We start from the raw sequence: 27,940 nt of genomic DNA, 5'->3' as shown, positions 1-27,940 counted from the left end.
GGAGTTCTCTTAATAGTTTTTACACTACCTTGGTAGGCATCTGAAAGACACCACAAAAGTTGTTCTACCTGCTTTCTGGGCTGAGATGGGGAACCGCTGAATTTTGGACTCGGCCGGTGACAAAATGTTCCAAACACACCCCATGCACAACTCCACCGGGGAAGGTGCCAGACAGGAGTTCTCCTGGTAGTTTTTACATTGCTCCGGTAGGCATCTGAAAGACACCACAAAAGTTGTTCTACCTGCTTTCTGGGCTGAGATGGGGAACCGCTGAATTTTGGAGTCGGCCTGTGACAAAATGTTCCAAAGACACCCCATGCACAACTCCACCGGGGAAGGTGCCAGACAGGAGTTCTCTTAGTAGTTTTTACACTACCTTGGTAGGCAGCTGAAAGGCAGCACAAAAGTTGTTCTACCTGCTTTCTGGGCTGAGATGGGGAACCGCTGAATTTTGGACTCGGCTGGTGACAAAATGTTCCAAACACACCCCCTGCACAACTCCACCGGGGAAGGTGCCAGACAGGAGTTCTCCTGGTAGTTTTTACATTGCTCCGGTAGGCATCTGAAAGACACCACAAAAGTTGTTCTACCTGCTTTCTGGGCTGAGATGGGGAACCGCTGAATTTTGGACTCGGCTGGTGACAAAATGTTCCAAACACACCCCATGCACAACTCCACCGGGGAAGGTGCCAGACAGGAGTTCTCCTGGTAGTTTTTACATTGCTCCGGTAGGCATCTGAAAGACACCACAAAAGTTGTTCTACCTGCTTTCTGGGCTGAGATGGGGAACCGCTGAATTTTGGAGTCGGCCGGTGACAAAATGTTCCAAACACACCCCATGCACAACTCCACCGGGGAAGGTGCCAGACAGGAGTTCTCCTGGTAGTTTTTACATTGCTCCGGTAGGCATCTGAAAGACACCGCAAAAGTTGTTCTACCTGCTTTCTGGGCTGAGATGGGGAACCGCTGAATTTTGGAGTCGGCTGGTGACAAAATGTTCCAAACACACCCCATGCACAACTCCACCGGGGAAGGTGCCAGACAGGAGTTCTCCTGGTAGTTTTTACAGTTTTTACATTGCTCCGGTAGGCATCTGAAAGACACCACAAAAGTTGTTCCACCTGCTTTCTGGGCTGAGATGGGGAACCGCTGAATTTTGGAGTCTGCTGGTGACAAATGTTCCAAACACACCCCATGCACAACTCCACCGGGGAAGGTGCCAGACAGGAGTTCTCTTAGTAGTTTTTACACTACCTTGGTAGGCAGCTGAAAGGCACCACAAAAGTTGTTCTACCTGCTTTCTGGGCTGAGATGGGGAACCGCTGAATTTTGGAGTCGGCCGGTGACAAAATGTTCCAAAGACACCCCATGCACAACTCCACCGGGGAAGGTGCCAGACAGGAGTTCTCTTAATAGTTTTTACACTACCTTGGTAGGCATCTGAAAGACAACCACAAAAGTTGTTCTACCTGCTTTCTGGGCTGAGATGGGGAACCGCTGAATTTTGGAGTCGGCCGGTGACAAAATGTTCCAAACACACCCCATGTACAACTCCACCGGGGAAGGTGCCAGACAGGAGTTCTCCTGGTAGTTTTTACATTGCTCCGGTAGGCATCTGAAAGACACCACAAAAGTTGTTCTACCTGCTTTCTGGGCTGAGATGGGGAACCGCTGAATTTTGGACTCGGCCGGTGACAAAACGTTCCAAAGACACCCCATGCACAACTCCACCGGGGAAGGTGCCAGACAGGAGTTCTCCTGGTAGTTTTTACATTGCTCCGGTAGGCATCTGAAAGACACCACAAAAGTTGTTCTACCTGCTTTGTGGGCTGAGATGGGGAACCGCTGAATTTTGGACTCGGCCGGTGACAAAATGTTCCAAACACACCCCATGCACAACTCCACCGGGGAAGGTGCCAGACAGGAGTTCTCTTAGTAGTTTTTACACTACCTTGGTAGGCAGCTGAAAGGCAGCACAAAAGTTGTTCTACCTGCTTTCTGGGCTGAGATGGGGAACCGCTGAATTTTGGAGTCGGCCGGTGACAAAATGTTCCAAAGACACCCCATGCACAACTCCACCGGGGAAGGTGCCAGACAGGAGTTCTCCTGGTAGTTTTTACATTGCTCCGGTAGGCATCTGAAAGACACCACAAAAGTTGTTCTACCTGCTTTCTGGGCTGAGATGGGGAACCGCTGAATTTTGGAGTCGGCCGGTGACAAAATGTTCCAAACACACCCCATGCACAACTCCACCGGGGAAGGTGCCAGACAGGAGTTCTCTTAGTAGTTTTTACACTACCTTGGTAGGCAGCTGAAAGGCACCACAAAAGTTGTTCTACCTGCTTTCTGGGCTGAGATGGGGAACCGCTGAATTTTGGAGTCGGCCGGTGACAAAATGTTCCAAACACACCCCATGCACAACTCCACCGGGGAAGGTGCCAGACAGGAGTTCTCTTAATAGTTTTTACAATACCTTGGTAGGCATCTGAAAGACAACCACAAAAGTTGTTCTACCTGCTTTCTGGGCTGAGATGGGGAACCGCTGAATTTTGGAGTCGGCCGGTGACAAAATGTTCCAAACAAACCCCATGCACAACTCCACCGGGGAAGGTGCCAGACAGGAGTTCTCCTGGTAGTTTTTACATTGCTCCGGTAGGCATCTGAAAGACACCACAAAAGTTGTTCTACCTGCTTTCTGGGCTGAGATGGGGAACCGCTGAATTTTGGACTCGGCCGGTGACAAAACGTTCCAAAGACACCCCATGCACAACTCCACCGGGGAAGGTGCCAGACAGGAGTTCTCCTGGTAGTTTTTACATTGCTCCGGTAGGCATCTGAAAGACACCACAAAAGTTGTTCTACCTGCTTTCTGGGCTGAGATGGGGAACCGCTGAATTTTGGACTCGGCCGGTGACAAAACGTTCCAAAGACACCCCATGCACAACTCCACCGGGGAAGGTGCCAGACAGGAGTTCTCCTGGTAGTTTTTACATTGCTCCGGTAGGCATCTGAAAGACACCACAAAAGTTGTTCTACCTGCTTTGTGGGCTGAGATGGGGAACCGCTGAATTTTGGACTCGGCCGGTGACAAAATGTTCCAAACACACCCCATGCACAACTCCACCGGGGAAGGTGCCAGACAGGAGTTCTCCTGGTAGTTTTTACATTGCTCCGGTAGGCATCTGAAAGACACCACAAAAGTTGTTCTACCTGCTTTCTGGGCTGAGATGGGGAACCGCTGAATTTTGGAGTCGGCTGGTGACAAAATGTTCCAAACACACCCCATGCACAACTCCACCGGGGAAGGTGCCAGACAGGAGTTCTCCTGGTAGTTTTTACACTACCTTGGTAGGCAGCTGAAAGGCAGCACAAAAGTTGTTCTACCTGCTTTCTGGGCTGAGATGGGGAACCGCTGAATTTTGGAGTCGGCCGGTGACAAAATGTTCCAAACACACCCCATGCACAACTCCACCGGGGAAGGTGCCAGACAGGAGTTCTCTTAATAGTTTTTACACTACCTTGGTAGGCATCTGAAAGACACCACAAAAGTTGTTCTACCTGCTTTCTGGGCTGAGATGGGGAACCGCTGAATTTTGGACTCGGCCGGTGACAAAATGTTCCAAACACACCCCATGCACAACTCCACCGGGGAAGGTGCCAGACAGGAGTTCTCCTGGTAGTTTTTACATTGCTCCGGTAGGCATCTGAAAGACACCACAAAAGTTGTTCTACCTGCTTTCTGGGCTGAGATGGGGAACCGCTGAATTTTGGACTCGGCCGGTGACAAAACGTTCCAAAGAAACCCCATGCACAACTCCACCGGGGAAGGTGCCAGACAGGAGTTCTCCTGGTAGTTTTTACATTGCTCCGGTAGGCATCTGAAAGACACCACAAAAGTTGTTCTACCTGCTTTGTGGGCTGAGATGGGGAACCGCTGAATTTTGGACTCGGCCGGTGACAAAATGTTCCAAACACACCCCATGCACAACTCCACCGGGGAAGGTGCCAGACAGGAGTTCTCTTAGTAGTTTTTACACTACCTTGGTAGGCAGCTGAAAGGCAGCACAAAAGTTGTTCTACCTGCTTTCTGGGCTGAGATGGGGAACCGCTGAATTTTGGAGTCGGCCGGTGACAAAATGTTCCAAAGACACCCCATGCACAACTCCACCCGGGAAGGTGCCAGACAGGAGTTCTCCTGGTAGTTTTTACATTGCTCCGGTAGGCATCTGAAAGACACCACAAAAGTTGTTCTACCTGCTTTCTGGGCTGAGATGGGGAACCGCTGAATTTTGGAGTCGGCCTGTGACAAAATGTTCCAAACACACCCCATGCACAACTCCACCGGGGAAGGTGCCAGACAGGAGTTCTCTTAGTAGTTTTTACACTACCTTGGTAGGCACCTGAAAGGCACCACAAAAGTTGTTCTACCTGCTTTCTGGGCTGAGATGGGGAACCGCTGAATTTTGGAGTCGGCCGGTGACAAAATGTTCCAAACACACCCCATGCACAACTCCACCGGGGAAGGTGCCAGACAGGAGTTCTCTTAATAGTTTTTACACTACCTTGGTAGGCATCTGAAAGACAACCACAAAAGTTGTTCTACCTGCTTTCTGGGCTGAGATGGGGAACCGCTGAATTTTGGAGTCGGCCGGTGACAAAATGTTCCAAACACACCCCATGCACAACTCCACCGGGGAAGGTGCCAGACAGGAGTTCTCCTGGTAGTTTTTACATTGCTCCGGTAGGCATCTGAAAGACACCACAAAAGTTGTTCTACCTGCTTTCTGGGCTGAGATGGGGAACCGCTGAATTTTGGACTCGGCCGGTGACAAAACGTTCCAAAGACACCCCATGCACAACTCCACCGGGGAAGGTGCCAGACAGGAGTTCTCCTGGTAGTTTTTACATTGCTCCGGTAGGCATCTGAAAGACACCACAAAAGTTGTTCTACCTGCTTTGTGGGCTGAGATGGGGAACCGCTGAATTTTGGACTCGGCCGGTGACAAAATGTTCCAAAGACACCCCATGCACAACTCCACCGGGGAAGGTGCCAGACAGGAGTTCTCCTGGTAGTTTTTACATTGCTCCGGTAGGCATCTGAAAGACACCACAAAAGTTGTTCTACCTGCTTTCTGGGCTGAGATGGGGAACCGCTGAATTTTGGAGTCGGCTGGTGACAAAATGTTCCAAACACACCCCATGCACAACTCCACCGGGGAAGGTGCCAGACAGGAGTTCTCCTGGTAGTTTTTACACTACCTTGGTAGGCAGCTGAAAGGCAGCACAAAAGTTGTTCTACCTGCTTTCTGGGCTGAGATGGGGAACCGCTGAATTTTGGAGTCGGCCGGTGACAAAATGTTCCAAACACACCCCATGCACAACTCCACCGGGGAAGGTGCCAGACAGGAGTTCTCTTAATAGTTTTTACACTACCTTGGTAGGCATCTGAAAGACACCACAAAAGTTGTTCTACCTGCTTTCTGGGCTGAGATGGGGAACCGCTGAATTTTGGACTCGGCCGGTGACAAAATGTTCCAAACACACCCCATGCACAACTCCACCGGGGAAGGTGCCAGACAGGAGTTCTCCTGGTAGTTTTTACATTGCTCCGGTAGGCATCTGAAAGACACCACAAAAGTTGTTCTACCTGCTTTCTGGGCTGAGATGGGGAACCGCTGAATTTTGGAGTCGGCTGGTGACAAAATGTTCCAAACACACCCCATGCACAACTCCACCGGGGAAGGTGCCAGACAGGAGTTCTCCTGGTAGTTTTTACAGTTTTTACATTGCTCCGGTAGGCATCTGAAAGACACCACAAAAGTTGTTCCACCTGCTTTCTGGGCTGAGATGGGGAACCGCTGAATTTTGGAGTCTGCTGGTGACAAATGTTCCAAACACACCCCATGCACAACTCCACCGGGGAAGGTGCCAGACAGGAGTTCTCTTAGTAGTTTTTACACTACCTTGGTAGGCAGCTGAAAGGCAGCACAAAAGTTGTTCTACCTGCTTTCTGGGCTGAGATGGGGAACCGCTGAATTTTGGAGTCGGCCGGTGACAAAATGTTCCAAAGACACCCCATGCACAACTCCACCGGGGAAGGTGCCAGACAGGAGTTCTCTTAATAGTTTTTACACTACCTTGGTAGGCATCTGAAAGACAACCACAAAAGTTGTTCTACCTGCTTTCTGGGCTGAGATGGGGAACCGCTGAATTTTGGACTCGGCCGGTGACAAAATGTTCCAAAGACACCCCATGCACAACTCCACCGGGGAAGGTGCCAGACAGGAGTTCTCCTGGTAGTTTTTACATTGCTCCGGTAGGCATCTGAAAGACACCACAAAAGTTGTTCTACCTGCTTTCTGGGCTGAGATGGGGAACCGCTGAATTTTGGACTCGGCCGGTGACAAAACGTTCCAAAGACACCCCATGCACAACTCCACCGGGGAAGGTGCCAGACAGGAGTTCTCCTGGTAGTTTTTACATTGCTCCGGTAGGCATCTGAAAGACACCACAAAAGTTGTTCTACCTGCTTTCTGGGCTGAGATGGGGAACCGCTGAATTTTGGAGTCGGCCGGTGACAAAATGTTCCAAACACACCCCATGCACAACTCCACCGGGGAAGGTGCCAGACAGGAGTTCTCCTGGTAGTTTTTACATTGCTCCGGTAGGCATCTGAAAGACACCACAAAAGTTGTTCTACCTGCTTTCTGGGCTGAGATGGGGAACCGCTGAATTTTGGACTCGGCCGGTGACAAAATGTTCCAAACACACCCCATGCACAACTCCACCGGGGAAGGTGCCAGACAGGAGTTCTCCTGGTAGTTTTTACATTGCTCCGGTAGGCATCTGAAAGACACCGCAAAAGTTGTTCTACCTGCTTTCTGGGCTGAGATGGGGAACCGCTGAATTTTGGACTCGGCCGGTGACAAAATGTTCCAAACACACCCCATGCACAACTCCACCGGGGAAGGTGCCAGACAGGAGTTCTCCTGGTAGTTTTTACATTGCTCCGGTAGGCATGTGAAAGACACCACAAAAGTTGTTCTACCTGCTTTCTGGGCTGAGATGGGGAACCGCTGAATTTTGGAGTCGGCTGGTGACAAAATGTTCCAAACACACCCCATGCACAACTCCACCGGGGAAGGTGCCAGACAGGAGTTCTCCTGGTAGTTTTTACAGTTTTTACATTGCTCCGGTAGGCATCTGAAAGACACCACAAAAGTTGTTCCACCTGCTTTCTGGGCTGAGATGGGGAACCGCTGAATTTTGGAGTCTGCTGGTGACAAATGTTCCAAACACACCCCATGCACAACTCCACCGGGGAAGGTGCCAGACAGGAGTTCTCTTAGTAGTTTTTACACTACCTTGGTAGGCAGCTGAAAGGCACCACAAAAGTTGTTCTACCTGCTTTCTGGGCTGAGATGGGGAACCGCTGAATTTTGGACTCGGCCGGTGACAAAATGTTCCAAACACACCCCATGCACAACTCCACCGGGGAAGGTGCCAGACAGGAGTTCTCTTAATAGTTTTTACACTACCTTGGTAGGCATCTGAAAGACAACCACAAAAGTTGTTCTACCTGCTTTCTGGGCTGAGATGGGGAACCGCTGAATTTTGGACTCGGCCGGTGACAAAATGTTCCAAAGACACCCCATGCACAACTCCACCGGGGAAGGTGCCAGACAGGAGTTCTCCTGGTAGTTTTTACATTGCTCCGGTAGGCATCTGAAAGACACCACAAAAGTTGTTCTACCTGCTTTCTGGGCTGAGATGGGGAACCGCTGAATTTTGGACTCGGCCGGTGACAAAACGTTCCAAAGACACCCCATGCACAACTCCACCGGGGAAGGTGCCAGACAGGAGTTCTCCTGGTAGTTTTTACATTGCTCCGGTAGGCATCTGAAAGACACCACAAAAGTTGTTCTACCTGCTTTGTGGGCTGAGATGGGGAACCGCTGAATTTTGGACTCGGCCGGTGACAAAATGTTCCAAACACACCCCATGCACAACTCCACCGGGGAAGGTGCCAGACAGGAGTTCTCCTGGTAGTTTTTACATTGCTCTGGTAGGCATCTGAAAGACACCACAAAAGTTGTTCTACCTGCTTTCTGGGCTGAGATGGGGAACCGCTGAATTTTGGACTCGGCCGGTGACAAAATGTTCCAAACACACCCCATGCACAACTCCACCGGGGAAGGTGCCAGACAGGAGTTCTCTTAATAGTTTTTACACTACCTTGGTAGGCATCTGAAAGGCACCACAAAAGTTGTTCTACCTGCTTTCTGGGCTGAGATGGGGAACCGCTGAATTTTGGAGTCGGCCGGTGACAAAATGTTCCAAACACACCCCATGCACAACTCCACCGGGGAAGGTGCCAGACAGGAGTTCTCCTGGTAGTTTTTACATTGCTCCGGTAGGCATCTGAAAGACACCACAAAAGTTGTTCTACCTGCTTTCTGGGCTGAGATGGGGAACCGCTGAATTTTGGAGTCGGCTGGTGACAAAATGTTCCAAACACACCCCATGCACAACTCCACCGGGGAAGGTGCCAGACAGGAGTTCTCTTAATAGTTTTTACACTACCTTGGTAGGCATCTGAAAGACACCACAAAAGTTGTTCTACCTGCTTTCTGGGCTGAGATGGGGAACCGCTGAATTTTGGAGTCGGCTGGTGACAAAATGTTCCAAAGACACCCCATGCACAACTCCACCGGGGAAGGTGCCAGACAGGAGTTCTCCTGGTAGTTTTTACATTGCTCCGGTAGGCATCTGAAAGACACCACAAAAGTTGTTCTACCTGCTTTCTGGGCTGAGATGGGGAACCGCTGAATTTTGGAGTCGGCTGGTGACAAAATGTTCCAAACACACCCCATGCACAACTCCACCGGGGAAGGTGCCAGACAGGAGTTCTCTTAGTAGTTTTTACACTACCTTGGTAGGCAGCTGAAAGGCACCACAAAAGTTGTTCTACCTGCTTTCTGGGCTGAGATGGGGAACCGCTGAATTTTGGACTCGGCTGGTGACAAAATGTTCCAAACACACCCCATGCACAACTCCACCGGGGAAGGTGCCAGACAGGAGTTCTCCTGGTAGTTTTTACATTGCTCCGGTAGGCACCTGAAAGGCACCACAAAAGTTGTTCTACCTGCTTTCTGGGCTGAGATGGGGAACCGCTGAATTTTGGAGTCGGCCGGTGACAAAATGTTCCAAACACACCCCATGCACAACTCCACCGGGGAAGGTGCCAGACAGGAGTTCTCCTGGTAGTTTTTACACTACCTTGGTAGGCACCTGAAAGGCACCACAAAAGTTGTTCTACCTGCTTTCTGGGCTGAGATGGGGAACCGCTGAATTTTGGACTCGGCTGGTGACAAATTTTCCAAACACACCCCATGCACAACTCCACCGGAGAAGGTTCCAGACAGGAGTTCTCCTGGTAGTTTTTACACTACCTTGGTAGGCAGCTGAAAGACACCACAAAAGTTGTTCTACCTGCTTTCTGGGCTGAGATGGGGAACCGCTGAATTTTGGACTCGGCTGGTGACAAAATGTTCCAAAGACACCCCATGCACAACTCCACCGGGGAAGGTGCCAGACAGGAGTTCTCCTGGTAGTTTTTACATTGCTCCGGTAGGCATCTGAAAGACACCACAAAAGTTGTTCTACCTGCTTTCTGGGCTGAGATGGGGAACCGCTGAATTTTGGAGTCGGCCGGTGACAAAATGTTCCAAAGACACCCCATGCACAACTCCACCGGGGAAGGTGCCAGACAGGAGTTCTCCTGGTAGTTTTTACATTGCTCCGGTAGGCATCTGAAAGACACCACAAAAGTTGTTCTACCTGCTTTCTGGGCTGAGATGGGGAACCGCTGAATTTTGGACTCGGCCGGTGACAAAATGTTCCAAACACACCCCATGCACAACTCCACCGGGGAAGGTGCCAGACAGGAGTTCTCTTAATAGTTTTTACACTACCTTGGTAGGCATCTGAAAGACACCACAAAAGTTGTTCTACCTGCTTTCTGGGATGAGATGGGGAACCGCTGAATTTTGGAGTCGGCTGGTGACAAAATGTTCCAAACACACCCCATGCACAACTCCACCGGGGAAGGTGCCAGACAGGAGTTCTCCTGGTAGTTTTTACAGTTTTTACATTGCTCCGGTAGGCATCTGAAAGACACCACAAAAGCTGTTCCACCTGCTTTCTTGGCTGAGATGGGGAACCGCTGAATTTTGGACTCGGCCGGTGACAAAATGTTCCAAACACACCCCATGCACAACTCCACCGGGGAAGGTGCCAGACAGGAGTTCTCTTAGTAGTTTTTACACTACCTTGGTAGGCAGCTGAAAGGCAGCACAAAAGTTGTTCTACCTGCTTTCTGGGCTGAGATGGGGAACCGCTGAATTTTGGAGTCGGCCGGTGACAAAATGTTCCAAACACACCCCATGCACAACTCCACCGGGGAAGGTGCCAGACAGGAGTTCTCCTGGTAGTTTTTACATTGCTCCGGTAGGCATCTGAAAGACACCACAAAAGTTGTTCTACCTGCTTTCTGGGCTGAGATGGGGAACCGCTGAATTTTGGACTCGGCCGGTGACAAAATGTTCCAAACACACCCCATGCACAACTCCACCGGGGAAGGTGCCAGACAGGAGTTCTCTTAATAGTTTTTACACTACCTTGGTAGGCATCTGAAAGACACCACAAAAGTTGTTCTACCTGCTTTCTGGGCTGAGATGGGGAACCGCTGAATTTTGGAGTCGGCTGGTGACAAAATGTTCCAAACACACCCCCTGCACAACTCCACCGGGGAAGGTGCCAGACAGGAGTTCTCCTGGTAGTTTTTACATTGCTCCGGTAGGCATCTGAAAGACACCACAAAAGTTGTTCTACCTGCTTTCTGGGCTGAGATGGGGAACCGCTGAATTTTGGACTCGGCCGGTGACAAAATGTTCCAAACACACCCCATGCACAACTCCACCGGGGAAGGTGCCAGACAGGAGTTCTCTTAGTAGTTTTTACACTACCTTGGTAGGCAGCTGAAAGGCACCACAAAAGTTGTTCTACCTGCTTTCTGGGCTGAGATGGGGAACCGCTGAATTTTGGACTCGGCTGGTGACAAAATGTTCAAAACACACCCCATGCACAACTCCACCGGGGAAGGTGCCAGACAGGAGTTCTCCTGGTAGTTTTTACATTGCTCCGGTAGGCACCTGAAAGGCACCACAAAAGTTGTTCTACCTGCTTTCTGGGCTGAGATGGGGAACCGCTGAATTTTGGAGTCGGCCGGTGACAAAATGTTCCAAACACACCCCATGCACAACTCCACCGGGGAAGGTGCCAGACAGGAGTTCTCCTGGTAGTTTTTACACTACCTTGGTAGGCACCTGAAAGGCACCACAAAAGTTGTTCTACCTGCTTTCTGGGCTGAGATGGGGAACCGCTGAATTTTGGACTCGGCTGGTGACAAATTTTCCAAACACACCCCATGCACAACTCCACCGGGGAAGGTGCCAGACAGGAGTTCTCCTGGTAGTTTTTACACTACCTTGGTAGGCAGCTGAAAGACACCACAAAAGTTGTTCTACCTGCTTTCTGGGCTGAGATGGGGAACCGCTGAATTTTGGACTCGGCTGGTGACAAAATGTTCCAAAGACACCCCATGCACAACTCCACCGGGGAAGGTGCCAGACAGGAGTTCTCCTGGTAGTTTTTACATTGCTCCGGTAGGCATCTGAAAGACACCACAAAAGTTGTTCTACCTGCTTTCTGGGCTGAGATGGGGAACCGCTGAATTTTGGACTCGGCCGGTGACAAAATGTTCCAAACACACCCCATGCACAACTCCACCGGGGAAGGTGCCAGACAGGAGTTCTCTTAATAGTTTTTACACTACCTTGGTAGGCACCTGAATGGCACAACAAAAGTTGTTCTACCTGCTTTCTGGGCTGAGATGGGGAACCGCTGAATTTTGGACTCGGCCGGTGACAAAATGTTCCAAACACACCCCATGCACAACTCCACCGGGGAAGGTGCCAGACAGGAGTTCTCCTGGTAGTTTTTACATTGCTCCGGTAGGCATCTGAAAGACACCACAAAAGTTGTTCTACCTGCTTTCTGGGCTGAGATGGGGAACCGCTGAATTTTGGACTCGGCCGGTGACAAAATGTTCCAAACACACCCCATGCACAACTCCACCGGGGAAGGTGCCAGACAGGAGTTCTCTTAATAGTTTTTACACTACCTTGGTAGGCATCTGAAAGACACCACAAAAGTTGTTCTACCTGCTTTCTGGGCTGAGATGGGGAACCGCTGAATTTTGGACTCGGCTGGTGACAAAATGTTCCAAACACACCCCATGCACAACTCCACCGGGGAAGGTGCCAGACAGGAGTTCTCTTAGTAGTTTTTACACTACCTTGGTAGGCAGCTGAAAGGCACCACAAAAGTTGTTCTACCTGCTTTCTGGGCTGAGATGGGGAACCGCTGAATTTTGGACTCGGCCGGTGACAAAATGTTCCAAACACACCCCATGCACAACTCCACCGGGGAAGGTGCCAGACAGGAGTTCTCCTGGTAGTTTTTACATTGCTCCGGTAGGCATCTGAAAGACACCACAAAAGTTGTTCTACCTGCTTTCTGGGCTGAGATGGGGAACCGCTGAATTTTGGACTCGGCCGGTGACAAAATGTTCCAAACACACCCCATGCACAACTCCACCGGGGAAGGTGCCAGACAGGAGTTCTCTTAATAGTTTTTACACTACCTTGGTAGGCATCTGAAAGACACCACAAAAGTTGTTCTACCTGCTTTCTGGGCTGAGATGGGGAACCGCTGAATTTTGGAGTCGGCTGGTGACAAAATGTTCCAAACACACCCCCTGCACAACTCCACCAAGGAAGGTGCCAGACAGGAGTTCTCCTGGTAGTTTTTACATTGCTCCGGTAGGCATCTGAAAGACACCACAAAAGTTGTTCTACCTGCTTTCTGGGCTGAGATGGGGAACCGCTGAATTTTGGAGTCGGCTGGTGACAAAATGTTCCAAACACACCCCATGCACAACTCCACCGGGGAAGGTGCCAGACAGGAGTTCTCTTAGTAGTTTTTACACTACCTTGGTAGGCATCTGAAAGACACCACAAAAGTTGTTCTACCTGCTTTCTGGGCTGAGATGGGGAACCGCTGAATTTTGGACTCGGCCGGTGACAAAATGTTCCAAACACACCCCATGCACAACTCCACCGGGGAAGGTGCCAGACAGGAGTTCTCTTAATAGTTTTTACACTACCTTGGTAGGCATCTGAAAGACACCACAAAAGTTGTTCTACCTGCTTTCTGGGCTGAGATGGGGAACCGCTGAATTTTGGAGTCGGCTGGTGACAAAATGTTCCAAACACACCCCATGCACAACTCCACCGGGGAAGGTGCCAGACAGGAGTTCTCTTAGTAGTTTTTACACTACCTTGGTAGGCAGCTGAAAGGCACCACAAAAGTTGTTCTACCTGCTTTCTGGGCTGAGATGGGGAACCGCTGAATTTTGGAGTCGGCCGGTGACAAAATGTTCCAAACACACCCCATGCACAACTCCACCGGGGAAGGTGCCAGACAGGAGTTCTCCTGGTAGTTTTTACATTGCTCCGGTAGGCATCTGAAAGACACCACAAAAGTTGTTCTACCTGCTTTCTGGGCTGAGATGGGGAACCGCTGAATTTTGGACTCGGCCGGTGACAAAATGTTCCAAACACACCCCATGCACAACTCCACCGGGGAAGGTGCCAGACAGGAGTTCTCTTAATAGTTTTTACACTACCTTGGTAGGCATCTGAAAGACACCACAAAAGTTGTTCTACCTGCTTTCTGGGCTGAGATGGGGAACCGCTGAATTTTGGAGTCGGCTGGTGACAAAATGTTCCAAACACACCCCCTGCACAACTCCACCGGGGAAGGTGCCAGACAGGAGTTCTCCTGGTAGTTTTTACATTGCTCCGGTAGGCATCTGAAAGACACCACAAAAGTTGTTCCACCTGCTTTCTGGGCTGAGATGGGGAACCGCTGAATTTTGGACTCGGCTGGTGACAAAATGTTCCAAACACACCCCATGCACAACTCCACCGGGGAAGGTGCCAGACAGGAGTTCTCTTAGTAGTTTTTACACTACCTTGGTAGGCAGCTGAAAGGCACCACAAAAGTTGTTCTACCTGCTTTCTGGGCTGAGATGGGGAACCGCTGAATTTTGGACTCGGCTGGTGACAAAATGTTCCAAACACACCCCATGCACAACTCCACCGGGGAAGGTGCCAGACAGGAGTTCTCCTGGTAGTTTTTACATTGCTCCGGTAGGCACCTGAAAGGCACCACAAAAGTTGTTCTACCTGCTTTCTGGGCTGAGATGGGGAACCGCTGAATTTTGGAGTCGGCCGGTGACAAAATGTTCCAAACACACCCCATGCACAACTCCACCGGGGAAGGTGCCAGACAGGAGTTCTCTTAATAGTTTTTACACTACCTTGGTAGGCATCTGAAAGACACCACAAAAGTTGTTCTACCTGCTTTCTGGGCTGAGATGGGGAACCGCTGAATTTTGGAGTCGGCTGGTGACAAAATGTTCCAAACACACCCCCTGCACAACTCCACCAAGGAAGGTGCCAGACAGGAGTTCTCCTGGTAGTTTTTACATTGCTCCGGTAGGCATCTGAAAGACACCACAAAAGTTGTTCTACCTGCTTTCTGGGCTGAGATGGGGAACCGCTGAATTTTGGAGTCGGCTGGTGACAAAATGTTCCAAACACACCCCATGCACAACTCCACCGGGGAAGGTGCCAGACAGGAGTTCTCTTAGTAGTTTTTACACTACCTTGGTAGGCATCTGAAAGACACCACAAAAGTTGTTCTACCTGCTTTCTGGGCTGAGATGGGGAACCGCTGAATTTTGGACTCGGCCGGTGACAAAATGTTCCAAACACACCCCATGCACAACTCCACCGGGGAAGGTGCCAGACAGGAGTTCTCTTAATAGTTTTTACACTACCTTGGTAGGCATCTGAAAGACACCACAAAAGTTGTTCTACCTGCTTTCTGGGCTGAGATGGGGAACCGCTGAATTTTGGAGTCGGCTGGTGACAAAATGTTCCAAACACACCCCATGCACAACTCCACCGGGGAAGGTGCCAGACAGGAGTTCTCTTAGTAGTTTTTACACTACCTTGGTAGGCAGCTGAAAGGCACCACAAAAGTTGTTCTACCTGCTTTCTGGGCTGAGATGGGGAACCGCTGAATTTTGGAGTCGGCCGGTGACAAAATGTTCCAAACACACCCCATGCACAACTCCACCGGGGAAGGTGCCAGACAGGAGTTCTCCTGGTAGTTTTTACATTGCTCCGGTAGGCATCTGAAAGACACCACAAAAGTTGTTCTACCTGCTTTCTGGGCTGAGATGGGGAACCGCTGAATTTTGGACTCGGCCGGTGACAAAATGTTCCAAACACACCCCATGCACAACTCCACCGGGGAAGGTGCCAGACAGGAGTTCTCTTAATAGTTTTTACACTACCTTGGTAGGCATCTGAAAGACACCACAAAAGTTGTTCTACCTGCTTTCTGGGCTGAGATGGGGAACCGCTGAATTTTGGAGTCGGCTGGTGACAAAATGTTCCAAACACACCCCCTGCACAACTCCACCGGGGAAGGTGCCAGACAGGAGTTCTCCTGGTAGTTTTTACATTGCTCCGGTAGGCATCTGAAAGACACCACAAAAGTTGTTCCACCTGCTTTCTGGGCTGAGATGGGGAACCGCTGAATTTTGGACTCGGCTGGTGACAAAATGTTCCAAACACACCCCATGCACAACTCCACCGGGGAAGGTGCCAGACAGGAGTTCTCTTAGTAGTTTTTACACTACCTTGGTAGGCAGCTGAAAGGCACCACAAAAGTTGTTCTACCTGCTTTCTGGGCTGAGATGGGGAACCGCTGAATTTTGGACTCGGCTGGTGACAAAATGTTCCAAACACACCCCATGCACAACTCCACCGGGGAAGGTGCCAGACAGGAGTTCTCCTGGTAGTTTTTACATTGCTCCGGTAGGCACCTGAAAGGCACCACAAAAGTTGTTCTACCTGCTTTCTGGGCTGAGATGGGGAACCGCTGAATTTTGGAGTCGGCCGGTGACAAAATGTTCCAAACACACCCCATGCACAACTCCACCGGGGAAGGTGCCAGACAGGAGTTCTCCTGGTAGTTTTTACACTACCTTGGTAGGCACCTGAAAGGCACCACAAAAGTTGTTCTACCTGCTTTCTGGGCTGAGATGGGGAACCGCTGAATTTTGGACTCGGCTGGTGACAAATTTTCCAAACACACCCCATGCACAACTCCACCGGGGAAGGTGCCAGACAGGAGTTCTCCTGGTAGTTTTTACACTACCTTGGTAGGCAGCTGAAAGACACCACAAAAGTTGTTCTACCTGCTTTCTGGGCTGAGATGGGGAACCGCTGAATTTTGGACTCGGCTGGTGACAAAATGTTCCAAAGACACCCCATGCACAACTCCACCGGGGAAGGTGCCAGACAGGAGTTCTCCTGGTAGTTTTTACATTGCTCCGGTAGGCATCTGAAAGACACCACAAAAGTTGTTCTACCTGCTTTCTGGGCTGAGATGGGGAACCGCTGAATTTTGGACTCGGCCGGTGACAAAATGTTCCAAACACACCCCATGCACAACTCCACCGGGGAAGGTGCCAGACAGGAGTTCTCTTAATAGTTTTTACACTACCTTGGTAGGCACCTGAATGGCACAACAAAAGTTGTTCTACCTGCTTTCTGGGCTGAGATGGGGAACCGCTGAATTTTGGACTCGGCCAGTGACAAAATGTTCCAAACACACCCCCTGCACAACTCCACCGGGGAAGGTGCCAGACAGGAGTTCTCCTGGTAGTTTTTACATTGCTCCGGTAGGCATCTGAAAGACACCACAAAAGTTGTTCTACCTGCTTTCTGGGCTGAGATGGGGAACCGCTGAATTTTGGACTCGGCCGGTGACAAAATGTTCCAAACACACCCCATGCACAACTCCACCGGGGAAGGTGCCAGACAGGAGTTCTCTTAATAGTTTTTACACTACCTTGGTAGGCATCTGAAAGACACCACAAAAGTTGTTCTACCTGCTTTCTGGGCTGAGATGGGGAACCGCTGAATTTTGGAGTCGGCTGGTGACAAAATGTTCCAAACACACCCCATGCACAACTCCACCGGGGAAGGTGCCAGACAGGAGTTCTCTTAGTAGTTTTTACACTACCTTGGTAGGCAGCTGAAAGGCACCACAAAAGTTGTTCTACCTGCTTTCTGGGCTGAGATGGGGAACCGCTGAATTTTGGAGTCGGCCGGTGACAAAATGTTCCAAACACACCCCATGCACAACTCCACCGGGGAAGGTGCCAGACAGGAGTTCTCCTGGTAGTTTTTACACTACCTTGGTAGGCAGCTGAAAGGCAGCACAAAAGTTGTTCTACCTGCTTTCTGGGCTGAGATGGGGAACCGCTGAATTTTGGACTCGGCCGGTGACAAAATGTTCCAAACACACCCCATGCACAACTCCACCGGGGAAGGTGCCAGACAGGAGTTCTCCTGGTAGTTTTTACATTGCTCTGGTAGGCATCTGAAAGACACCACAAAAGTTGTTCTACCTGCTTTCTGGGCTGAGATGGGGAACCGCTGAATTTTGGAGTCGGCTGGTGACAAAATGTTCCAAACACACCCCCTGCACAACTCCACCAAGGAAGGTGCCAGACAGGAGTTCTCCTGGTAGTTTTTACATTGCTCCGGTAGGCATCTGAAAGACACCACAAAAGTTGTTCCACCTGCTTTCTGGGCTGAGATGGGGAACCGCTGAATTTTGGACTCGGCTGGTGACAAAATGTTCCAAAGACACCCCATGCACAACTCCACCGGGGAAGGTGCCAGACAGGAGTTCTCTTAGTAGTTTTTACACTACCTTGGTAGGCAGCTGAAAGGCACCACAAAAGTTGTTCTACCTGCTTTCTGGGCTGAGATGGGGAACCGCTGAATTTTGGACTCGGCTGGTGACAAAATGTTCCAAACACACCCCATGCACAACTCCACCGGGGAAGGTGCCAGACAGGAGTTCTCCTGGTAGTTTTTACATTGCTCCGGTAGGCACCTGAAAGGCACCACAAAAGTTGTTCTACCTGCTTTCTGGGCTGAGATGGGGAACCGCTGAATTTTGGAGTCGGCCGGTGACAAAATGTTCCAAACACACCCCATGCACAACTCCACCGGGGAAGGTGCCAGACAGGAGTTCTCCTGGTAGTTTTTACACTACCTTGGTAGGCACCTGAAAGGCACCACAAAAGTTGTTCTACCTGCTTTCTGGGCTGAGATGGGGAACCGCTGAATTTTGGACTCGGCTGGTGACAAATTTTCCAAACACACCCCATGCACAACTCCACCGGGGAAGGTGCCAGACAGGAGTTCTCCTGGTAGTTTTTACACTACCTTGGTAGGCAGCTGAAAGACACCACAAAAGTTGTTCTACCTGCTTTCTGGGCTGAGATGGGGAACCGCTGAATTTTGGACTCGGCTGGTGACAAAATGTTCCAAAGACACCCCATGCACAACTCCACCGGGGAAGGTGCCAGACAGGAGTTCTCCTGGTAGTTTTTACATTGCTCCGGTAGGCATCTGAAAGACACCACAAAAGTTGTTCTACCTGCTTTCTGGGCTGAGATGGGGAACCGCTGAATTTTGGACTCGGCCGGTGACAAAATGTTCCAAACACACCCCCTGCACAACTCCACCGGGGAAGGTGCCAGACAGGAGTTCTCTTAATAGTTTTTACACTACCTTGGTAGGCACCTGAATGGCACAACAAAAGTTGTTCTACCTGCTTTCTGGGCTGAGATGGGGAACCGCTGAATTTTGGACTCGGCCGGTGACAAAATGTTCCAAACACACCCCCTGCACAACTCCACCGGGGAAGGTGCCAGACAGGAGTTCTCCTGGTAGTTTTTACATTGCTCCGGTAGGCATCTGAAAGACACCACAAAAGTTGTTCTACCTGCTTTCTGGGCTGAGATGGGGAACCGCTGAATTTTGGACTCGGCCGGTGACAAAATGTTCCAAACACACCCCATGCACAACTCCACCGGGGAAGGTGCCAGACAGGAGTTCTCTTAATAGTTTTTACACTACCTTGGTAGGCATCTGAAAGACACCACAAAAGTTGTTCTACCTGCTTTCTGGGCTGAGATGGGGAACCGCTGAATTTTGGAGTCGGCTGGTGACAAAATGTTCCAAACACACCCCATGCACAACTCCACCGGGGAAGGTGCCAGACAGGAGTTCTCTTAGTAGTTTTTACACTACCTTGGTAGGCAGCTGAAAGGCACCACAAAAGTTGTTCTACCTGCTTTCTGGGCTGAGATGGGGAACCGCTGAATTTTGGAGTCGGCCGGTGACAAAATGTTCCAAACACACCCCATGCACAACTCCACCGGGGAAGGTGCCAGACAGGAGTTCTCCTGGTAGTTTTTACATTGCTCCGGTAGGCATCTGAAAGACACCACAAAAGTTGTTCTACCTGCTTTCTGGGCTGAGATGGGGAACCGCTGAATTTTGGACTCGGCCGGTGACAAAATGTTCCAAACACACCCCATGCACAACTCCACCGGGGAAGGTGCCAGACAGGAGTTCTCTTAATAGTTTTTACACTACCTTGGTAGGCATCTGAAAGACACCACAAAAGTTGTTCTACCTGCTTTCTGGGCTGAGATGGGGAACCGCTGAATTTTGGAGTCGGCTGGTGACAAAATGTTCCAAACACACCCCCTGCACAACTCCACCAAGGAAGGTGCCAGACAGGAGTTCTCCTGGTAGTTTTTACATTGCTCCGGTAGGCATCTGAAAGACACCACAAAAGTTGTTCTACCTGCTTTCTGGGCTGAGATGGGGAACCGCTGAATTTTGGAGTCGGCCGGTGACAAAATGTTCCAAAGACACCCCATGCACAACTCCACCGGGGAAGGTGCCAGACAGGAGTTCTCCTGGTAGTTTTTACATTGCTCCGGTAGGCATCTGAAAGACACCACAAAAGTTGTTCTACCTGCTTTCTGGGCTGAGATGGGGAACCGCTGAATTTTGGACTCGGCCGGTGACAAAATGTTCCAAACACACCCCATGCACAACTCCACCGGGGAAGGTGCCAGACAGGAGTTCTCTTAATAGTTTTTACACTACCTTGGTAGGCATCTGAAAGACACCACAAAAGTTGTTCTACCTGCTTTCTGGGATGAGATGGGGAACCGCTGAATTTTGGAGTCGGCTGGTGACAAAATGTTCCAAACACACCCCATGCACAACTCCACCGGGGAAGGTGCCAGACAGGAGTTCTCTTAGTAGTTTTTACACTACCTTGGTAGGCAGCTGAAAGGCACCACAAAAGTTGTTCTACCTGCTTTCTGGGCTGAGATGGGGAACCGCTGAATTTTGGACTCGGCCGGTGACAAAATGTTCCAAACACACCCCATGCACAACTCCACCGGGGAAGGTGCCAGACAGGAGTTCTCCTGGTAGTTTTTACATTGCTCCGGTAGGCATCTGAAAGACACCACAAAAGTTGTTCTACCTGCTTTCTGGGCTGAGATGGGGAACCGCTGAATTTTGGAGTCGGCTGGTGACAAAATGTTCCAAACACACCCCATGCACAACTCCACCGGGGAAGGTGCCAGACAGGAGTTCTCTTAGTAGTTTTTACACTACCTTGGTAGGCAGCTGAAAGGCACCACAAAAGTTGTTCTACCTGCTTTCTGGGCTGAGATGGGGAACCGCTGAATTTTGGAGTCGGCCGGTGACAAAATGTTCCAAACACACCCCATGCACAACTCCACCGGGGAAGGTGCCAGACAGGAGTTCTCCTGGTAGTTTTTACATTGCTCCGGTAGGCATCTGAAAGACACCACAAAAGTTGTTCTACCTGCTTTCTGGGCTGAGATGGGGAACCGCTGAATTTTGGACTCGGCCGGTGACAAAATGTTCCAAACACACCCCATGCACAACTCCACCGGGGAAGGTGCCAGACAGGAGTTCTCTTAATAGTTTTTACACTACCTTGGTAGGCATCTGAAAGACACCACAAAAGTTGTTCTACCTGCTTTCTGGGCTGAGATGGGGAACCGCTGAATTTTGGAGTCGGCTGGTGACAAAATGTTCCAAACACACCCCATGCACAACTCCACCGGGGAAGGTGCCAGACAGGTGTTCTCTTATTAGTTTTTACACTACCTTGGTAGGCACCTGAAAGACACCACAAAAGTTGTTCTACCTGCTTTCTGGGCTGAGATGGGGAACCGCTGAATTTTGGACTCGGCCGGTGACAAAATGTTCCAAACACACCCCATGCACAACTCCACCGGGGAAGGTGCCAGACAGGAGTTCTCCTGGTAGTTTTTACACTACCTTGGTAGGCACCTGAAAGGCACCACAAAAGTTGTTCTACCTGCTTTCTGGGCTGAGATGGGGAACCGCTGAATTTTGGACTCGGCTGGTGACAAATTTTCCAAACACACCCCATGCACAACTCCACCGGGGAAGGTGCCAGACAGGAGTTCTCCTGGTAGTTTTTACACTACCTTGGTAGGCAGCTGAAAGACACCACAAAAGTTGTTCTACCTGCTTTCTGGGCTGAGATGGGGAACCGCTGAATTTTGGAGTCGGCTGGTGACAAAATGTTCCAAACACACCCCCTGCACAACTCCACCGGGGAAGGTGCCAGACAGGAGTTCTCCTGGTAGTTTTTACATTGCTCCGGTAGGCATCTGAAAGACACCACAAAAGTTGTTCTACCTGCTTTCTGGGCTGAGATGGGGAACCGCTGAATTTTGGAGTCGGCCGGTGACAAAATGTTCCAAACACACCCCATGCACAACTCCACCGGGGAAGGTGCCAGACAGGAGTTCTCTTAATAGTTTTTACACTACCTTGGTAGGCACCTGAATGGCACAACAAAAGTTGTTCTACCTGCTTTCTGGGCTGAGATGGGGAACCGCTGAATTTTGGACTCGGCCGGTGACAAAATGTTCCAAACACACCCCCTGCACAACTCCACCGGGGAAGGTGCCAGACAGGAGTTCTCCTGGTAGTTTTTACATTGCTCCGGTAGGCATCTGAAAGACACCACAAAAGTTGTTCTACCTGCTTTCTGGGCTGAGATGGGGAACCGCTGAATTTTGGACTCGGCCGGTGACAAAATGTTCCAAACACACCCCCTGCACAACTCCACCGGGGAAGGTGCCAGACAGGAGTTCTCCTGGTAGTTTTTACATTGCTCCGGTAGGCATCTGAAAGACACCACAAAAGTTGTTCTACCTGCTTTCTGGGCTGAGATGGGGAACCGCTGAATTTTGGACTCGGCCGGTGACAAAATGTTCCAAACACACCCCATGCACAACTTCCACCGGGGAAGGTGCCAGACAGGAGTTCTCTTAATAGTTTTTACACTACCTTGGTAGGCATCTGAAAGACACCACAAAAGTTGTTCTACCTGCTTTCTGGGCTGAGATGGGGAACCGCTGAATTTTGGAGTCGGCTGGTGACAAAATGTTCCAAACACACCCCATGCACAACTCCACCGGGGAAGGTGCCAGACAGGAGTTCTCTTAGTAGTTTTTACACTACCTTGGTAGGCAGCTGAAAGGCACCACAAAAGTTGTTCTACCTGCTTTCTGGGCTGAGATGGGGAACCGCTGAATTTTGGAGTCGGCCGGTGACAAAATGTTCCAAACACACCCCCTGCACAACTCCACCGGGGAAGGTGCCAGACAGGAGTTCTCCTGGTAGTTTTTACATTGCTCCGGTAGGCATCTGAAAGACACCACAAAAGTTGTTCTACCTGCTTTCTGGGCTGAGATGGGGAACCGCTGAATTTTGGAGTCGGCCGGTGACAAAATGTTCCAAACACACCCCATGCACAACTCCACCGGGGAAGGTGCCAGACAGGAGTTCTCCTGGTAGTTTTTACATTGCTCTGGTAGGCATCTGAAAGACACCACAAAAGTTGTTCTACCTGCTTTCTGGGCTGAGATGGGGAACCGCTGAATTTTGGAGTCGGCTGGTGACAAAATGTTCCAAACACACCCCCTGCACAACTCCACCGGGGAAGGTGCCAGACAGGAGTTCTCCTGGTAGTTTTTACATTGCTCCGGTAGGCACCTGAATGGCACAACAAAAGTACTTCTACCTGCTTTCTGGGCTGAGATGGGGAACCGCTGAATTTTGGACTCGGCTGGTGACAAAATGTTCCAAACACACCCCATGCACAACTCCACCGGGGAAGGTGCCAGACAGGAGTTCTCCTGGTAGTTTTTACATTGCTCCGGTAGGCACCTGAAAGGCACCAGAAAAGTTGTTCTACCTGCTTTCTGGGCTGAGATGGGGAACCGCTGAATTTTGGAGTCGCCCGGTGACAAAATGTTCCAAACACACCCCATGCACAACTCCACCGGGGAAGGTGCCAGACAGGAGTTCTCCTGGTAGTTTTTACACTACCTTGGTAGGCACCTGAAAGGCACCACAAAAGTTGTTCTACCTGCTTTCTGGGCTGAGATGGGGAACCGCTGAATTTTGGACTCGGCCGGTGACAAATTTTCCAAACACACCCCATGCACAACTCCACCGGGGAAGGTGCCAGACAGGAGTTCTCCTGGTAGTTTTTACACTACCTTGGTAGGCAGCTGAAAGACACCACAAAAGTTGTTCTACCTGCTTTCTGGGCTGAGATGGGGAACCGCTGAATTTTGGACTCGGCTGGTGACAAAATGTTCCAAAGACACCCCATGCACAACTCCACCGGGGAAGGTGCCAGACAGGAGTTCTCCTGGTAGTTTTTACATTGCTCCGGTAGGCATCTGAAAGACACCACAAAAGTTGTTCTACCTGCTTTCTGGGCTGAGATGGGGAACCGCTGAATTTTGGACTCGGCCGGTGACAAAATGTTCCAAACACACCCCATGCACAACTCCACCGGGGAAGGTGCCAGACAGGAGTTCTCTTAATAGTTTTTACACTACCTTGGTAGGCACCTGAATGGCACAACAAAAGTTGTTCTACCTGCTTTCTGGGCTGAGATGGGGAACCGCTGAATTTTGGACTCGGCCGGTGACAAAATGTTCCAAACACACCCCATGCACAACTCCACCGGGGAAGGTGCCAGACAGGAGTTCTCCTGGTAGTTTTTACATTGCTCCGGTAGGCATCTGAAAGACACCACAAAAGTTGTTCTACCTGCTTTCTGGGCTGAGATGGGGAACCGCTGAATTTTGGACTCGGCTGGTGACAAAATGTTCCAAACACACCCCATGCACAACTCCACCGGGGAAGGTGCCAGACAGGAGTTCTCTTAGTAGTTTTTACACTACCTTGGTAGGCAGCTGAAAGGCAGCACAAAAGTTGTTCTACCTGCTTTCTGGGCTGAGATGGGGAACCGCTGAATTTTGGAGTCGCCCGGTGACAAAATGTTCCAAACACACCCCCTGCACAACTCCACCGGCGAAGGTGCCAGACAGGAGTTCTCCTGGTAGTTTTTACATTGCTCCGGTAGGCATCTGAAAGACACCACAAAAGTTGTTCTACCTGCTTTCTGGGCTGAGATGGGGAACCGCTGAATTTTGGACTCGGCCGGTGACAAAATGTTCCAAAGACACCCCATGCACAACTCCACCGGGGAAGGTGCCAGACAGGAGTTCTCCTGGTAGTTTTTACATTGCTCCGGTAGGCATCTGAAAGACACCACAAAAGTTGTTCTACCTGCTTTCTGGGCTGAGATGGGGAACCGCTGAATTTTGGACTCGGCCGGTGACAAAATGTTCCAAACACACCCCATGCACAACTCCACCGGGGAAGGTGCCAGACAGGAGTTCTCCTGGTAGTTTTTACATTGCTCCGGTAGGCATCTGAAAGACACCGCAAAAGTTGTTCTACCTGCTTTCTGGGCTGAGATGGGGAACCGCTGAATTTTGGAGTCGGCCGGTGACAAAATGTTCCAAACACACCCCATGCACAACTCCACCGGGGAAGGTGCCAGACAGGAGTTCTCCTGGTAGTTTTTACATTGCTCCGGTAGGCATCTGAAAGACACCACAAAAGTTGTTCTACCTGCTTTCTGGGCTGAGATGGGGAACCGCTGAATTTTGGAGTCGGCCTGTGACAAAATGTTCCAAACACACCCCATGCACAACTCCACCGGGGAAGGTGCCAGACAGGAGTTCTCCTGGTAGTTTTTACAGTTTTTACATTGCTCCGGTAGGCATCTGAAAGACACCACAAAAGTTGTTCCACCTGCTTTTTGGGCTGAGATGGGGAACCGCTGAATTTTGGAGTCGGCTGGTGACAAATGTTCCAAACACACCCCATGCACAACTCCACCGGGGAAGGTGCCAGACAGGAGTTCTCTTAGTAGTTTTTACACTACCTTGGTAGGCAGCTGAAAGGCACCACAAAAGTTGTTCTACCTGCTTTCTGGGCTGAGATGGGGAACCGCTGAATTTTGGAGTCGGCCGGTGACAAAATGTTCCAAAGACATCCCATGCACAACTCCACCGGGGAAGGTGCCAGACAGGAGTTCTCTTAATAGTTTTTACACTACCTTGGTAGGCATCTGAAAGACACCACAAAAGTTGTTCTACCTGCTTTCTGGGCTGAGATGGGGAACCGCTGAATTTTGGACTCGGCCGGTGACAAAATGTTCCAAAGACACCCCATGCACAACTTCCACCGGGGAAGGTGCCAGACAGGAGTTCTCTTAATAGTTTTTACACTACCTTGGTAGGCATCTGAAAGACACCACAAAAGTTGTTCTACCTGCTTTCTGGGCTGAGATGGGGAACCGCTGAATTTTGGAGTCGGCTGGTGACAAAATGTTCCAAACACACCCCATGCACAACTCCACCGGGGAAGGTGCCAGACAGGAGTTCTCTTAGTAGTTTTTACACTACCTTGGTAGGCAGCTGAAAGGCACCACAAAAGTTGTTCTACCTGCTTTCTGGGCTGAGATGGGGAACCGCTGAATTTTGGAGTCGGCCGGTGACAAAATGTTCCAAACACACCCCATGCACAACTCCACCGGGGAAGGTGCCAGACAGGAGTTCTCCTGGTAGTTTTTACATTGCTCCGGTAGGCATCTGAAAGACACCACAAAAGTTGTTCTACCTGCTTTCTGGGCTGAGATGGGGAACCGCTGAATTTTGGAGTCGGCTGGTGACAAAATGTTCCAAACACACCCCCTGCACAACTCCACCGGGGAAGGTGCCAGACAGGAGTTCTCCTGGTAGTTTTTACATTGCTCCGGTAGGCACCTGAATGGCACAACAAAAGTACTTCTACCTGCTTTCTGGGCTGAGATGGGGAACCGCTGAATTTTGGACTCGGCTGGTGTCAAAATGTTCCAAACACACCCCATGCACAACTCCACCGGGGAAGGTGCCAGACAGGAGTTCTCTTAGTAGTTTTTACACTACCTTGGTAGGCAGCTTAAAGGCACCACAAAAGTTGTTCTACCTGCTTTCTGGGCTGAGATGGGGAACCGCTGAATTTTGGACTCGGCTGGTGACAAAATGTTCCAAAGACACCCCATGCACAACTCCACCGGGGAAGGTGCCAGACAGGAGTTCTCCTGGTAGTTTTTACATTGCTCCGGTAGGCACCTGAAAGGCACCACAAAAGTTGTTCTACCTGCTTTCTGGGCTGAGATGGGGAACCGCTGAATTTTGGAGTCGGCCGGTGACAAAATGTTCCAAACACACCCCCTGCACAACTCCACCGGGGAAGGTGCCAGACAGGAGTTCTCCTGGTAGTTTTTACACTACCTTGGTAGGCACCTGAAAGGCACCACAAAAGTTGTTCTACCTGCTTTCTGGGCTGAGATGGGGAACCGCTGAATTTTGGACTCGGCCGGTGACAAATTTTCCAAACACACCCCATGCACAACTCCACCGGGGAAGGTGCCAGACAGGAGTTCTCCTGGTAGTTTTTACACTACCTTGGTAGGCAGCTGAAAGACACCACAAAAGTTGTTCTACCTGCTTTCTGGGCTGAGATGGGGAACCGCTGAATTTTGGACTCGGCTGGTGACAAAATGTTCCAAAGACACCCCATGCACAACTCCACCGGGGAAGGTGCCAGACAGGAGTTCTCCTGGTAGTTTTTACATTGCTCCGGTAGGCATCTGAAAGACACCACAAAAGTTGTTCTACCTGCTTTCTGGGCTGAGATGGGGAACCGCTGAATTTTGGACTCGGCCGGTGACAAAATGTTCCAAACACACCCCATGCACAACTCCACCGGGGAAGGTGCCAGACAGGAGTTCTCTTAATAGTTTTTACACTACCTTGGTAGGCACCTGAATGGCACAACAAAAGTTGTTCTACCTGCTTTCTGGGCTGAGATGGGGAACCGCTGAATTTTGGACTCGGCTGGTGACAAAATGTTCCAAACACACCCCATGCACAACTCCACCGGGGAAGGTGCCAGACAGGAGTTCTCCTGGTAGTTTTTACATTGCTCCGGTAGGCATCTGAAAGACACCACAAAAGTTGTTCTACCTGCTTTCTGGGCTGAGATGGGGAACCGCTGAATTTTGGACTCGGCTGGTGACAAAATGTTCCAAACACACCCCATGCACAACTCCACCGGGGAAGGTGCCAGACAGGAGTTCTCTTAGTAGTTTTTACATTGCTCCGGTAGGCATCTGAAAGACACCACAAAAGTTGTTCTACCTGCTTTCTGGGCTGAGATGGGGAACCGCTGAATTTTGGACTCGGCTGGTGACAAAATGTTCCAAACACACCCCATGCACAACTCCACCGGGGAAGGTGCCAGACAGGAGTTCTCCTGGTAGTTTTTACAGTTTTTACATTGCTCCGGTAGGCATCTGAAAGACA

The sequence above is a fragment of the Falco cherrug genome, chromosome 6 (genome assembly GCF_023634085.1).
Source record: "Falco cherrug isolate bFalChe1 chromosome 6, bFalChe1.pri, whole genome shotgun sequence".
Classification (NCBI taxonomy): domain Eukaryota; kingdom Metazoa; phylum Chordata; class Aves; order Falconiformes; family Falconidae; genus Falco; species Falco cherrug.
Note: the sequence above shows the minus strand (reverse complement) of the source record.